The sequence below is a fragment of the Nannospalax galili genome, unplaced genomic scaffold (assembly GCF_000622305.1).
Source record: "Nannospalax galili isolate Female #2095 unplaced genomic scaffold, S.galili_v1.0 scaffold187, whole genome shotgun sequence".
NCBI classification, from domain to species: domain Eukaryota; kingdom Metazoa; phylum Chordata; class Mammalia; order Rodentia; family Spalacidae; genus Nannospalax; species Nannospalax galili.
Window position 1 is genome coordinate 1,860,446 of NW_008357584.1, and position 14,481 is coordinate 1,874,926.

The 14,481-nt window shown below is 38.9% G+C and overlaps 1 non-coding gene across 1 annotated transcript; it reads right to left on the bottom strand.

The window, feature by feature from the left end:
• Positions 1 to 10,160: 10,160 nt before the first annotated feature.
• LOC115067972 lies at positions 10,161 to 10,287 on the bottom strand. Its single transcript, XR_003847331.1, has one exon. It is a non-coding gene; the product is annotated as a small nucleolar RNA SNORA40 (small nucleolar RNA).
• Positions 10,288 to 14,481: the final 4,194 nt, after the last annotated feature.

Here is a 14,481-nt window from a genome sequence, read left to right on the forward strand (position 1 = left end):
GGGTGAAGTGTGTGCACAGCACATGTGTGGAGGTTAGAGAGCAGATTTGGTCATTGGTCCTTGTCTTTCCACCTTGTTCGAGGCAGGTCTCTTTACAACTGTATAAGCCACGTTAGCTAACCAATGAGCTTCCAGAGATTCCCCTGTCTCTGTCTCCCTCCCTACCAATGCCCTATGGCATCTGGCTTTTATATTATCAAGTTTGTACAGCAAGTGCTTTTACCCACTAAGAAATCTGCTCAGCCCCAGAGCCTCAGTTTTATAACATGAAAAGAGTTTTATAGATGGTGGTGATGGTGGCTGTATAGCAATATAAACGTGCTTAACACCACTGAGTTACACACTTAAGAAATTAAAAAAACAAAGGTCATGGGAGAAAAGAAATAAAATTATCTAGATAGACTCCTAAAAGGGATAATACTAAAAGAGTTTGAGAAATACTAGTATAGACAAATAAATATATGGAACAGAATAGAGAACACAGAGATAGACTCACACATAGTGTGAGTTGGACTTTGACAAGCCATTAATGAGGAAACTCTTTTAAAGAAACAATGATTTAACAACTGGATACTCAAAAGAAAGGAAATGAATCTCAACTTCAATCTTATTCTGCTCATAAAGTACGTTCACAATGGATACTCATTGAAATATGAAAACTTTCAAAGCTTCTGGACGAAAACACTGGAGAATATATTCCCACAAGATGGGAAAGATACAAGCAAAATTCTCTCTCTCTCTCTCTCTCTCTCTCTCTCTCTCTCTCTCTCTCTCTGTCTCTGTCTCTCTGAATTTAAGGGCCAGAGAGTCAGCAAACTCCAGTTCCAGGTGATCCAATATTCTCTTCTGGCTTCTGTAAGCACCTGAATGCATGTGGTGTACAAATACACACACAGGCACAGACATACACACATAATTTTTTTTAAGTTAAGAAAGTGAGTAAAGGAGTGAAGTCACTTCATAAAGAGGAAGAGCCCTTCCTAATGAGCTCAAGAAAGATGCTCAGTATGACTATTCATAAATTGTTAAATTAACTTGTTTTAAGTTCAGTTGATAAAATAAAATGGATTCCTAATACCCAACACAGGCAAGTAAGTGTTCAGAGTGATCAGGACTGCCATACACTGCTAGTGGATGCATAAAATGAAACAACCTTTTAAATAAACTGTTTTTCAGTTCTTTAAAAAGTTACTTATATTTTACACTATACCTAAGAAATGCCATTCTTAGGTATTACCCAAGAACAATGATTACAAATGTTACCCCCACAAGGACTATTTGGCAATGTCTGGAGACATTTCATTGTTATAACTGGGGAGTCAGGGTGGGTGCTCCTGGCATCTGGAAGGGAGAAGTCAAGCCCTTTAGAATTCACAAGACAACCCCCTACAGAAAGGCATTCTCTACCTCAAAAATTAACAGCAATTTAAAAGAAAAATAATTAACAGCAATTAGATTGAGAAACCATAGTCTACACAGAAATGTGTAACTGAGTGTTCTTCTTGGCATTACACAAAATAGCCTTCAACTAGAAAGTCTCAAATATACATCAATAGGTGACTAACTAAAGAAATAATAGTGTGTTCATACAATGAAACAGAAATCAGCGATAAAAAGTACCACTGTAATTTGGAAAGGTATAGATGAATTAAAAATATTTTGCAGTAAAAAATAATACATAAAAGAATATATGTGTTCGATTCCACTTACGTGAAAAATCTAGGAAAGAGAAGACAATGGATCAGAGGACTGGGGTGACAACTAGATGAAGCAGAAGGGAGATACTGTTTGAAATGGTGGTAAAGTTTTATATTTTGACTTGGTGGTAGATATGTTGAAGAATAATTTTTTCAAATTTCATTGAAGTGACTTTCCAAAATGTCTGAAAATTATTACATTTTTCCCCTCAATGAAACTTATTTTTAAAACTTTTTGGTGTTGTATCATATCTGTGTCACATCCAAGAATAATGGATATATCAAAAATATGGAATCACTAGCTCATAGAAATGGTTTATCAGTATCAACATTGCTTTAACTCAGAAGCAGCCAGCCCTATCTGCAGTTGATGACTGCTGGGGGAGGGGGAATTACTTTTCTTTAGGAGTGTTGCCACTGATCAGTTCCACATGCCCTGATGGATAACCCCAGACCCATATGTATATTGCCAGCAATACTTGGACTCGGTGGAAAACTAATTAATTAATTAATAAGCAAACATGAAGTTGGGAGAGCAACATGACAAAGCATTGGAGGTGGGGAGTGAGGGGTGGATATGATCAAGATATGCTGTATACATACATAAAATTTTCAAAGAATAATAAAAATAAAAATAAAATAATGAAATAAAGAAGAGGAAGAGAAGGAAGTGGCCAGCTTTTTTCAGTGAAACCTTTATATCCATTTTTAGCACCTTTGGTCTGACAGCCCCTGTTTGAGAGTTTTGCCTTTCTTTCCAGAAAAGAATTCTTGAAGGGTATTTGTGCTCGGATTAAAATTCCATCTAATGTCTTTGTTCTTGCACATGGATTCTTAGCTCTTTTCCCAAAGAGTACATTGTGCTTTCTCCACAAGTCATTTATAGCTGCACAGCCCCCAGATTAATATATGTGTCCATCATGTTGCAAGTCATTCTCCTGTTGGTTGGGAACACTGTTGAGTTTTCAATTTCTCATCATAAGAAGGCTTGAAGAAAGAGAGAGAGAAAAAAAAAACTTTCCAATTCTTATGCTTGGTTTGAGTTGCAAGGCTGAGATTAGGAAAGGAAAAAAAAAAGAAACATCATATTTTTCTTTTCAAAAGTTCTTTCTTTAATGGAATATGCTGTTTGAAGGCTTTTGTCCAAGTCTCTGATATCTATAAGCAGTAAAGGATTTCTGGATTTCTCATCTCTTGGTTTTCGGAAAATGCTGAGACATATAGAAGTTCTTACTGTGACTCTAGCAGTATGGTTGCTCTCTCCTTCCATTTCTGTGTGGTCTTTTCAGGAAAGGGTAATTGCTCTGTGGCTTCCCTACTGCCATTCATTCATTCAACAAATATTTATTTAACGCCTACCGTATGCCAGTCATTTTAATGTATATTTCATTTTATTAGACAAAATAAAACTAAAAAGCCTTTGCTTTTAAAGCAAAACAGAATCATCATGTGACTTTTAAAACTTTGAATCAAAGAAGTTTTGTTTGGTTTTGTTTTGTTTTATAGCAATAGGTCAGTGGGAGTTTACATGAAGTGGGCGGCATGGAAGGGCATAGTTAGACAATCTGCTATTCCCATATTGCTTTAAGTTTTGAGCTCAGTAGACACATCTACACTAAACTGCATCTCAAACTTTGCCTACCTAGAATTGAACTTCTAGGTGCCACTCCAGCCTCCTTTCTCACACAATGCCCATTTTAGTAAATGCTACCCTGATTCTCTGTTGCTCATGTTCAAATTCTTGGAGATTTTCTTCTCTTTTATACCTCTGTGTAGTCCATCCTAAAAGTCTATTGCCTTACCTTCAAAATTATCCAGAATCCAATTATGGCTTGTCCTATTTCCCATGACACTGCAGTCAAAATCTCCACCTTTTCTCCCACAGGTTACTCTAGTAACCTTCCTTGTTCTGGTACCAACACCTTCTGACAGTTTGCTTTCCAAGGTACCCAAAGTGCTCCAGGGCTATATACTTCTGCTTAAAATCCCCTGCTCACCAACCTCCCAGTAAAAACAGAAAACAAACCCTTCTAGTACCACTGAAGGCCCTACATGATTTCCCTCATTGCCTTTTTGACCTTCACCCCTATTTTTCTTCCATTCATTTGCTCCCCTCAACCACAGTGAGTTTCCAGCAAATATCTGCCCAAGGGTCTGCCTGGATGCTCTTCCCCCACAGATCCCAAAGCTTTCTCATTAAGCTTTTGGTGCTTTTCAGATTCCCTTTTCTACATGCCTTCAGTAACCACTTTGTGTAAACTTACACACACACACACACACACACACACACACACACACACACACACACACACAACACAGAGACACACACACATATATACATATATATACATATATACCAATTCAAACATGTATTTAATGTACCTACCCTACCAGCTTAACTTCACAGTACACTGCAGAGCATTGGCTGTTTCCCCCATGATTACAGCGCTGATAGAGCTGCAGCTTCCTGCCACTGCCTAGTAACAAAAGAGAGCATGGTGCTGTATATTGCTTGCTCCAGAAACCTCCTTGTCTATTCACACATAGGTATTTCTCCTTTAGTGTTTTCTTTTGCATTAATATCTACACATGCTATCTATTGTACTAATTTAGCTCAAATTTTATGAATAAGAAAAAGGGGACTGTACTAATTTAGCTCAGATTTTATAAGGTTGTAAGCTCCGTGTACACATGGAATGTTTATCTGTTTTCATTCAATTCTATATGCCTGCCATTTAGAACAGATTGCACAAAAAATATTTGTTGAATAAATGAATCTGAGGTAATATAAGTAAAGCCTCACAATGGACTGCATTTGCTTTTTTTTTTCTTGCTGCACTACAAGCTTGAAATTATCTTATTAAACAAGATCAAAGTTGATGCTTTAGCTTATATGAATAGGACCTTAATGTATTCATCTTTAAATGATTTCACTTCTAGCCATATTATAGTTAGAAACTCTTCTTTAAAAAGGTCTTTGTAAAAGATTCCATGATTCTCTCAGTTATTCCAATGTTTAATTCTCATAATCAAAATCTTTTTATTTCAACCTGTTTATGATCTTTGGGACTTTGATGCTTTTCCTCATGTTCATCTTTAATGAGAATAAGATAAATCAATACCTCTCTGAATTGTTTTCTCCTAATGGAATTGCTCCAGTTCCCCTACCTCTTCCTTCAAAGATGGAGTTTCCACCTCTTCAGTTGTCATCTCTGACTCTTTTGACAAGCATGCTCAACATCTATATTCTTTTGGGTGAAGAATTTTCTTGGGTGCAAGCTTTGATCACTCACAGACCACTTCAGTGAGGAAAATGAAGAAAAACACAAAGAAGCAACAAAGAAGTTTCCTTCCCCATCTCTTCTTATTTACAACAGTAAACTTGCCTCATAATGAACACACAAATGCATTTTGCTTCATGTTAGCTGGGAACCCTATAGAAAAATCATGTAAAAGGACACAAACACCTCACATAAACAGCTAAATCCATACCACCCCTACTTGTTCACCCTTGATCTGCTTCCTGTGGCACCTGCCTCAATAATCTCTTTATCTCATCACAAGCTCTTCGGATCTTCCATACTGACCCACAGTTATCTCAAGGGGGGAAAAAAAATCCCAGATTCCTCAAAATGGAATGGAGTTCAGTGGAGAGTCAGTTAATGTGGGGGGAGGGGCAAAGGATATATAAGCTGAGAACACCAAGAGGCACCTCTTCCCATTTTGTGAGGCTGTCGGGAGGTCACAGGATCTGTATTTGAGTGTGAACTTTACAATGCAGTCATAAGCGTAGGGCGTCCACTCTTCTATAAATGAACCCCTACCCTGTGCTCTGTTAAAAATATTAATAATAAATAAAATATTTTTTTAATATGCTCCCTGGACTACCTGGAGTTTCCTGAGTAGCCACCACCTCCTCATTCTGTTTATTTATGGAGTTTTCTTTGCCTAGACAATCCTTTCAGTTGATTTATCTGACTAGTTACCTTGCATGTATGCTGTAGTGGTGGAGGTTGGTTCTTTGAAGGGTTCTCTAGAACACCCCTCTGCCTCATCTCAGTTCTGAAAATGTTGACACATACAATAAACAATGGGGAAATTAGGAAATCAAAACTTCATTTAGATAAGGACTAGGAGACACACAGGAAATCATGGCTTTAGGGCTATGAGCCAATAGAACTGCTATTAAAAAAAACCCAGAGGTGGGGACCTCACTAGCCTACTGCAGCATTGCAGTAGGAACGAATTTTTTCTGATGATTGAGGGAATTCCATAGAACTGTGCACATCGCAGACAACAGATCACAAGATGAAAAACAGAGAAACTAATGGCAAGATCCAGGAATCTTTCGACAATTTCTTATTTAGCAACTCATCATATTTTTACTGGACACAGTGAAGAAAGGGCAGGGAAAGATCAGCAACATTCTTTAAAAAAGTACCCTTCACATGGACACCAGAATGGAGGAAAGGCAGTGGTTATTTGGTTATTTGGTTCCATCTATAGCCGTCCTCAACATCGGCTAAGAGATTTAGAGGCACGGCCCCCTAACTAGTGGTTCTCAGCCAGGAATGCTTTTTCCTCCCAATGACAATTGGCAATGTCTGGAAACATTTTTGGAAATCTCAATGGGGAGAGAGGGTCCCACTGCTGGGTAGAAACCAGGGTTGCTGCTAAATGTCTTACAACACACAGGACAGAACTCACAATAAAGGATCACCTGGCTGGGCATGGTGACAAATATCTATAATCCCAGAACTCAGGAGGCTGAGGCAGAAGGCTAAAAAATTCAAGGCCAATTGGGACCACATAATGAGATACTATCTAAAAAACAAGCAAAAAGGAATCATGTAATAGTAGAAAGGCATTTCCCCCAGCATGCACTGCCTCTGAATTACCTTCTGCCATTCTTACCTCCCTAAACCTTGAAAGGAAGGAAGTGTGTGTTTCGGTTTTGGATATTCAGTATTTGGTAGTTGATAGACAAACATTTCTTGAAGTATTGAATGAATGAATGGAGTCATGAATATTAAAGCACTAGGAACAATAGTCAGCTAACCCTTTCAACGACATAGAGACCATTTTTTAAGTTTGAGAGAAATTTTATCTATTCAAGAATTTCATACAATGAATTTTTTATTATTTATTTAATAACTACATAACTAGAAGAAGCATTTTATTACAACAGCATTGACATACTCAATAACAATTTCCAGAGCTAAGATGCATCTCTTTCAAAATTGGCTGTAAACGTTTAGGTTTGCAGTTAAATTAATATAGTCATACAATATTGTACTCAGTATAAACCCTATAAGACATAAAATTGAATAAGGTTTTAACTTTTAAAAAAGATCTCTATTTCATTATTAAAATATACTGTTTTATATAGAAAAACTTATTTTTTTAATATTTTACTTATCATTTTTATTTTATGTGTATTCATGTATTGCCTGCATGTAGGTAAGTACACCTGTGTCATGCAATGCCTGCAGAGGACTGCAGAGGCTGTCAGATCCCCTGGAACTGGAGTTACAGACAGTTGTGAGTGCTGGGATTTGAACCCGGGTCTTCTGGAAGAACAACCAGTGTTCTTGACCTCTGAGCCATCTCTCCAGCCCTGAAAAACTTATTTTTAATGCAACTAACACTTAGATGTTTGCACATGCGTCTTTAACCTCTATATATCTGATTATTACTAGACAAAGTCGGTTACTTTCTGAGATCCTTGGCACCTGAGCATGGACATAAAGTCATCAGGTAGATTTCAATGGTAATGTTTTTCACATCTATGAGTTAACATGAAGTAAATTTTTATGCTTCTTCCTCAAATATCTCATTTTTTTATTTATTGATATTTTTGTGTGTATTTCATACAGAATATCCCAAACAATCTTATTCATCCACATACCAACATCCCAAGTGACACCCTCCCATGCCCCCCGTCCTCCATTGGAGCCTATATATTCTGTCATCCCTGTTACTGTCCACTGTGTTGTTAGTGCCCCCAGCCGTTCCCTAGTTCTTATCCATCTGCTGAGTCTAGTCAGCCTATTTATAGTTCCTTGTTTTAAGAAGATCAGCTCTTCCTCATCTAGCAGCAAGCTGTTGCCAATATTCCTTTAGATAAGATTGGGGTCTGCTGTTCATTTTCCCAGTTCTATGCAGTGTTACTGTCTGGAGTCTCTTGGGCCACCCTAGCCAACAACTCAAAGGAAAGTATCTCCTGTCTGGCATTGTTTCTTGTTATGTAGCCTTTAGCTATACACATGGACTCTTTAAAGAATTGTATTAATATCTTTAATCTTTGGTTATACTTTTATTTTGGGTGTTTAAGACCATGTGGTTGGGCCAGATAAACCAATTTATTTTTACTCTTAAGGTCATTTGAGGATCTGTTCCTCAGAGGTTACATGGGGTTAGGAGGAGCCCCTGGCTCCTTTCCTTTACCAGTTCCAGCTATGTGAAGAAAAATCAAAGGTCCTGCTCAACCATGGATGGCTTCACTTGGAAGCATGGAGGAAATGTTTCCTCTCTGTTGACCCTCCTCTTTGTAGACTGGACACTGCAGTGTTCAAGTCCATCTGGTGGGGTCTCCATGGCCTCCTTCATGATCAAGAGGACAGGTGACTCACCACAGTTACAGGACATTTTGAGAGATGCTCCATAGTCCCCTGGAACTTATTCGACCTTGGAAGGCAAGGAACAAAAACTGTCCTTTAAGTCCCTCTGACCAGATTAGTTTAGGCCTCAAAATATGGCTGTTAAACATCCAGTGAGGTTAGTTCCATCAGTCTGGTACTTTTAAGTACCAAGTGCTATGTAGATAAAGCTTGGGCAAAGACCAAAGGCTAAGGCTAACAATGAATTTTTATTCTATTCAGACTTCCTCTCCCATCTCTACTCTCACCCTACCACCCTTACCTCTCTCCCCCAGATTTCCTGTCCTCTATTAGCAAATGAAAACCTCATCCATCTTACATAACATCTCTGAAATGAGTACTAGAGAAATTATATCTCATTAGAGTGTCAGCAATCTATAATTCTTACAGAGAAATGTGCCAATGTTAGGATCTACTCCCTTTCCTTTGTACATGGTTTTGGGTCAGAATATACCCAGGTTTCTTGGAATGGGATTTCCACTCTTAATGTCTGTTTCTCTTACACACATCTTAGGAATGTCAAGAAGGGATTTCTCTTTTTTCCGAAGTCAGAAACACTTCGTTTTCCTGGACTGGAGATATGGCTCAGGAGTTAAGAGCACTGGCTGTCTTGCAGAGGACCTGGGTTCAATTCCCAGCACCCACATGGCAGCTAACAACCATCTGTAACTCTAGTTTCAGGGGAATCCAACTCCCTCTTCTTACCTCTGAGGGCATTGCATGACATGGGTGCACTTACACACATGCAGGCAATATATTCATTCACATAAAAAAAATAATAAAATATTTAAAAATGAAATACTTGGTTTTCCTCATCAAAGTCAATTGTTGGCAGTCCTTGCACACAGGTTACACTTTGGCTGTTTCCAGGTCTCATTCAGCACAATAACCCCATTGTGGACTGAGGCGTTCTCCAACAGGTTGATTCCCCATAGGGTTCTACTGTGGGTAAAAGTAGAAGCTAGAAGCTAGGTCTTCACAGCAGGACCTCACAGAAATTACCTCCCAGGCCTCCAACCCAAGATTCTCTGTGAGGCAGTTGGGAAGTATTATAGCTTCACATGACAACTTTACACCAGTGTCATCTAGTTTATTTTCTGAAATTTGTAAACTTCTCAGATTCCTAATGTTGTTGAGAACTGTAGCCAGGTCTTGAGAGCCACTGAGTAATTGTGATGGTCACCTGACCATGGGGCATGTGGGCAGCCAGGTCAGCATGGCTCTGCCATCTTGGTTCCCTAGGTATTTCCCTCTCTTTCTTGCCAAGTCCTGATTTCAGAATTTTGAGATCAATATAGAAGCATCAAGATTCTAATAAATATTATGGAGAGGGCTGGAGTCATGTTTTACATCCTTGTGTTGCCATTATTCTGCCTGCACCACCATCTTGGCTTGGCAATTATTTTCTTTCTTACTGGCTAAGTTCTGAGTTCAGAATTTTAAGATCAATATAGAAGCACCTGTGAAAATCCCATTCCAAGAAACCTGGGCATATTCTGACCCAAACCCACGTACAAGGGAAAGGGAATGGGCTCTTACATTGGCACATTTCTGTGTAAGAATTATAGATCACTGACACTCTAATGAGAGATGATTTCTCCAGCACCCAGGTCAGAAATGTAATGTAAGGTGGATGGGGTTTTCAGGTAAACGTCTTGGGTGATAAGGTTCCTCACATGGTCTATCACATACCTTCAGTCTCTTGGTAGTTAGTGCATCCCAGGCCCCAAGGCCAGTTGCCAGGGGCACATCTCATTCCTACGGCCATCTTTTCTCTCAAAACCCTTACTTTGAGCTATCTTGTCATATTCCTCCTTGTGTGTATAAAAACATACTGAACAATGAGTTCTGGATTGCAAAAGAGGATTTATATTTACACCTGTCTCTCATGCCTCTGTCCACCAGTTGAACAAACACACACACAAAGCGCTAGATAGAGACCATTTGTAACTAGAGTTTCTAATTTAGAGGCTACATTCATAGTCAATGAACTGATGAAATTCCATGGAAAGTGATGTGTCCACATTTATATTTTTAAAAATATTGTATTATTTTTATTTTATGTTATGAGTGTATTGCTTGCATGTGTGTAACTGGAGTTATAGACGGTTGTTAGCCACCATGTGGGTGCTGGAAATCGAACCTGGAGCCACTGCAAGAGCAGTCAGTGATCTTAACCTCTGAGTCATCTCTCCAGCCCATGCATTTTTTTTTCTAAGTAGAAGATGTAGGTTTTATCAGATTTTTAAAGCAGTCTACTACTCCAATAATGATTTTTTTTAAAAAAAATCCACCATCTTCCAGTATCAACTCCATTTCTAGGAGAGGTTTGGCCATACTTGTCTGTCATGAAAAGATTACCTTATGATTCTGACTTGCTAAAGTTAAGAACCAAAAATGCTTATTTTCATGCTCCAAGACTCCTGCCTTTGACTCTTTCTCTGTCCTGTTATTCTTTACAACCCTTGGATCACATTTGCTGTGCTGATGCAAGAATAGCCTTCAAATACTGTATCATCAGCATCTTCTTAATTAATTTGACTCCATTTTTGACTCTAATTATGCATTCAATTGGCCAGGATCACATTGCATTTTGACAGCGACAGTAGGAAGTATTATATCTGCATGATATACCAGGAAAGGGTTTGTGTCCCTACAGCCCACTTCCTCCTGGTATTAGCCTTGCAGTTCTGCATTAGCTTTTTTGCCTCATTACTTGTATATGCAATGGATTTTCTGTGAGATAATGGAAACATCTAACAAAACCACCACTTGGCCATTCAGTGGTTATGCAATATTCTGTGAAATGCTTTTCATTCTAAGACTTGGCTTCTTCCTCTGAGAAAAGGTAATAATAATGGCAATAACCTTGTAAGATGCATGTAGGATGCTTAGCTATTGCATGAAACCAAGTCAGTCTAATGTTCATATTTGAGTATTTAATGGGTTATTGTCAAGGGTAACAGAGCTTTAGCTAATCATTATGTTTCTTCACTTTCTTGGGGAATTAATAAGAACCTGAACCTTCTCTTTCAGTAATTTAGATGAAACATCTTGACATTTCTTTCTTGAGAATCTTACCACTGAGCAAGGGAAGAGCTTGGAGTTTAATTTCATGTTGGCAAACTACTAATCAAAATTGCTGCTTAATCACCCCATTCTCCAATTAATCTGTGCCAAGTAGGTTCGGTACATAGAGTGGATGCATTTTCTGCTAAATTAATTTGAATGATACCTTAGTTTTGCAAGTTGCCTTTCAGCACTTGATGTTATTGATCCTTTAAAGCTGTGAAGGATTAAAGTGGTGGGTGGGGTGTTAACTGCTGAGCAACCTATGTAAGAACAGAGAAATGGAAAACACAAAGTAGCTCAACTGCCTTCATTGATCTGATATGTGGGTAGCCATAAAAATAAACTCTCTGCAGGGTGAGGCAGAAGCAGTTGGCTCTCTGTGAGTTTGAGGCTAGCCTGGTCTGCATACCAAGTTCTAGGCATAGTGAGACCCTATCTCTAACAGTAATAATTATAAACTCTACCAGTAAAGGACTTAGACATGTTTTCCTGGCTTGGCTCAGTGTATTTGTTTGTTTGTTTGTTTGTTTGTTTGTTGTTGTTGTTTTTCGGGATTTTTTTTTGTGTGTGTGTGTGTCCAATATTTAGGGGCCATAGGAGATGAGCATTGTCTAGAAACATTTTGGGGACTTGCACTGCAGAGAGGGGCTGCTATTAGCAGCATTGGCTGGGTAGAGTCAGACATCTAGACATATATTTTTTTTTTGCCTTTTGGACATTAGAAGCACAACTGTACTTGTGGTACTTGAGTTCTGGTTTTCCGCATGTCTTCTTTCTTGTTTAATTTTTAGTTTTCCCTTTAAACCCCAATGCTCACTGACTGTTTGATAGCCAGCTTAATAGTCAGTTAACTGTTTAATTATGCCCTTGGATATGCACATCTCTTTGAAAACTGCTAATGTATTCATTGCTTTGATCACTCAGCACAGTGTTTTTTAAGATCTATCCATATTGATATACATAAATTTAATATGTTCCTTCTAACTACTGAATGGAATTCTAACTGATGTACATCAGCTACATTTATTTATATATTTGCTAAGTCACTGGATCTAAGTGGCTTCTAAATCACACTTCCCACACACCACCCCATGTGAACATCCTCATATGTAACTATTTACAGACCTGTGAAAATGTTTTTCTAGGCTGTAAATTCAGGAGTGGGACTGGTAGGTCACCAACAGGGGAAAATACATCTATATAAAGAAACATCTCTCTATGTTTAATATTTGTTTCTAATGATATAAATAGAGCAGCTGTGGTGATACATCTCTATCAGTGGAATACTGAGATTTCTGTTCCACCAAATATCAACAACACCTGATATTATCCTGTTTCTAATTTTACCTCTCTTATCGGTAAAACACAACATTTCATTGTCTTAACTTGCTTCTAGGTTGTTGCCTTGCCAACACCCATTACTGGCCAAGTTGAGGATTTCTTCATATAAACCACTAGCTATTAGGCTTTCCTCCACATTCTGCATCACTTTTATAGCCATAAGTATTTTTGTGACTCTGTATTTTTATTTTCTAAAATAAATTTCTTGAATTTCTGTCTCTGTTCAGAACTAGCACGTATCTCCCTCCAATGACTTCTTTATTAACCTTATCCTGTGCCCTTTACTCAGCAGAAATTCTTAAATTTTGTATTCTCATAGCATTCAATTTGGGATAATACTATTTGTGCTTCTTTGAATTCAAGAAGCCATTCCTTGTGATGAAATCAGGAAATATATTTTTTTCTCTGTATGACAATTCAGTTTAGCCAGTGTCACCTACTAAATATCTGTTTTCCTTCACTGATTTGTGATGCTTCTGCAATGAAATACTGGGTTTAATGTGCACAGTATTCTTTTTATAAGCACTCTCTGTTCCACCACAGTTGTCTATTTACTTTGCACAAATGTCAACGTTTTTGTGTTGCTATGAATCAGCAGCATGTCTTAAAATCTGTGTATCAACAATCTATTTTCAGTTACTTGCTACCAATTTAAGGATTTCTATTCTTCCATAAATGTTATGTTCTGTTGGTTAAATTTCTAAATAATCTTGTTAGAATATTAACATTTTGATGTTGATATTAGGAAAAAAGGTGTTATGTAATAAGTAGACATTTTATCTATTTACTCAGACTTTCTCCTGGGCTTTTAATACAGTTTGAAAGTTTTTCCATGAAGTTTTATTCTTTATATAGCTGTTAGTTCCTAGGTCCTGTAGTTTTGATTGTTACTATAAATAGTACCTTCTTTTTGTAGCTTTGCTAAATATTGCTGGTTAAAATTTTTAAGCAGCTCTGCTTCTCTGGACCTGCACCACCAGCTAACTCTCCTGGCCTGCTCTCCTGCCCTCAGGCCTCTCTTGGGGTAAGTCTATCACTCAGCCCTCCGCGCCTTGGCTTCCCCAGCGCCGTTCACCCTTCCATCTCCCGCGCTGTTCTCTACTCCTAGTTTGGACCCTGTGCCATTCCTAGTCTTGGGTCCCCAGACACCTGGGGAACCAATACTGCTTCCTGATCCTTTTCACCCAGACCAACTTAGTGCCTTCCTTGGGCCCCAGGAGCACTGCTTCTGGACCTGGCCCCGCCCTCACCTCTCTCTGCTTCACTGGACCTGCACCAACGGCTAACTCTCCTAGCCTGCTCTCCTTCCCTCAGGCCTCTCTTGGGGTAAGTCTATCGCGAAGCCCTCCGCGCCTTGACTCCCCCAGCCCCATTCACCCTTCCATCTCCCCCGCTGTTCTCTACTCCTAGTTTGGGCCCTGTGCCATTCCTGGTCGTGGGTCTCCAGACACCTGGGAAACCAATACTGCTTCCTGATCTTTTTCACCCAGACCAACTTAGTGCCTTCCTTAGGCCCCAGGAGCACTGCTTCTGGACCTGGCCTTGCCCTCACCTCCCTCTACTTCCCCGGTCCTGCAACACCCACCAGCCTCTTTCTGGGGCTGACAGCCTCTTTCTGGGGCTCCGAGGCTTACCTTTCCTTTCCCTGATCCTTTGCATCCAGTACAACCCAGCTACTCAATCCACTCCCTGGGAAATCTTGGGGCTTCTTC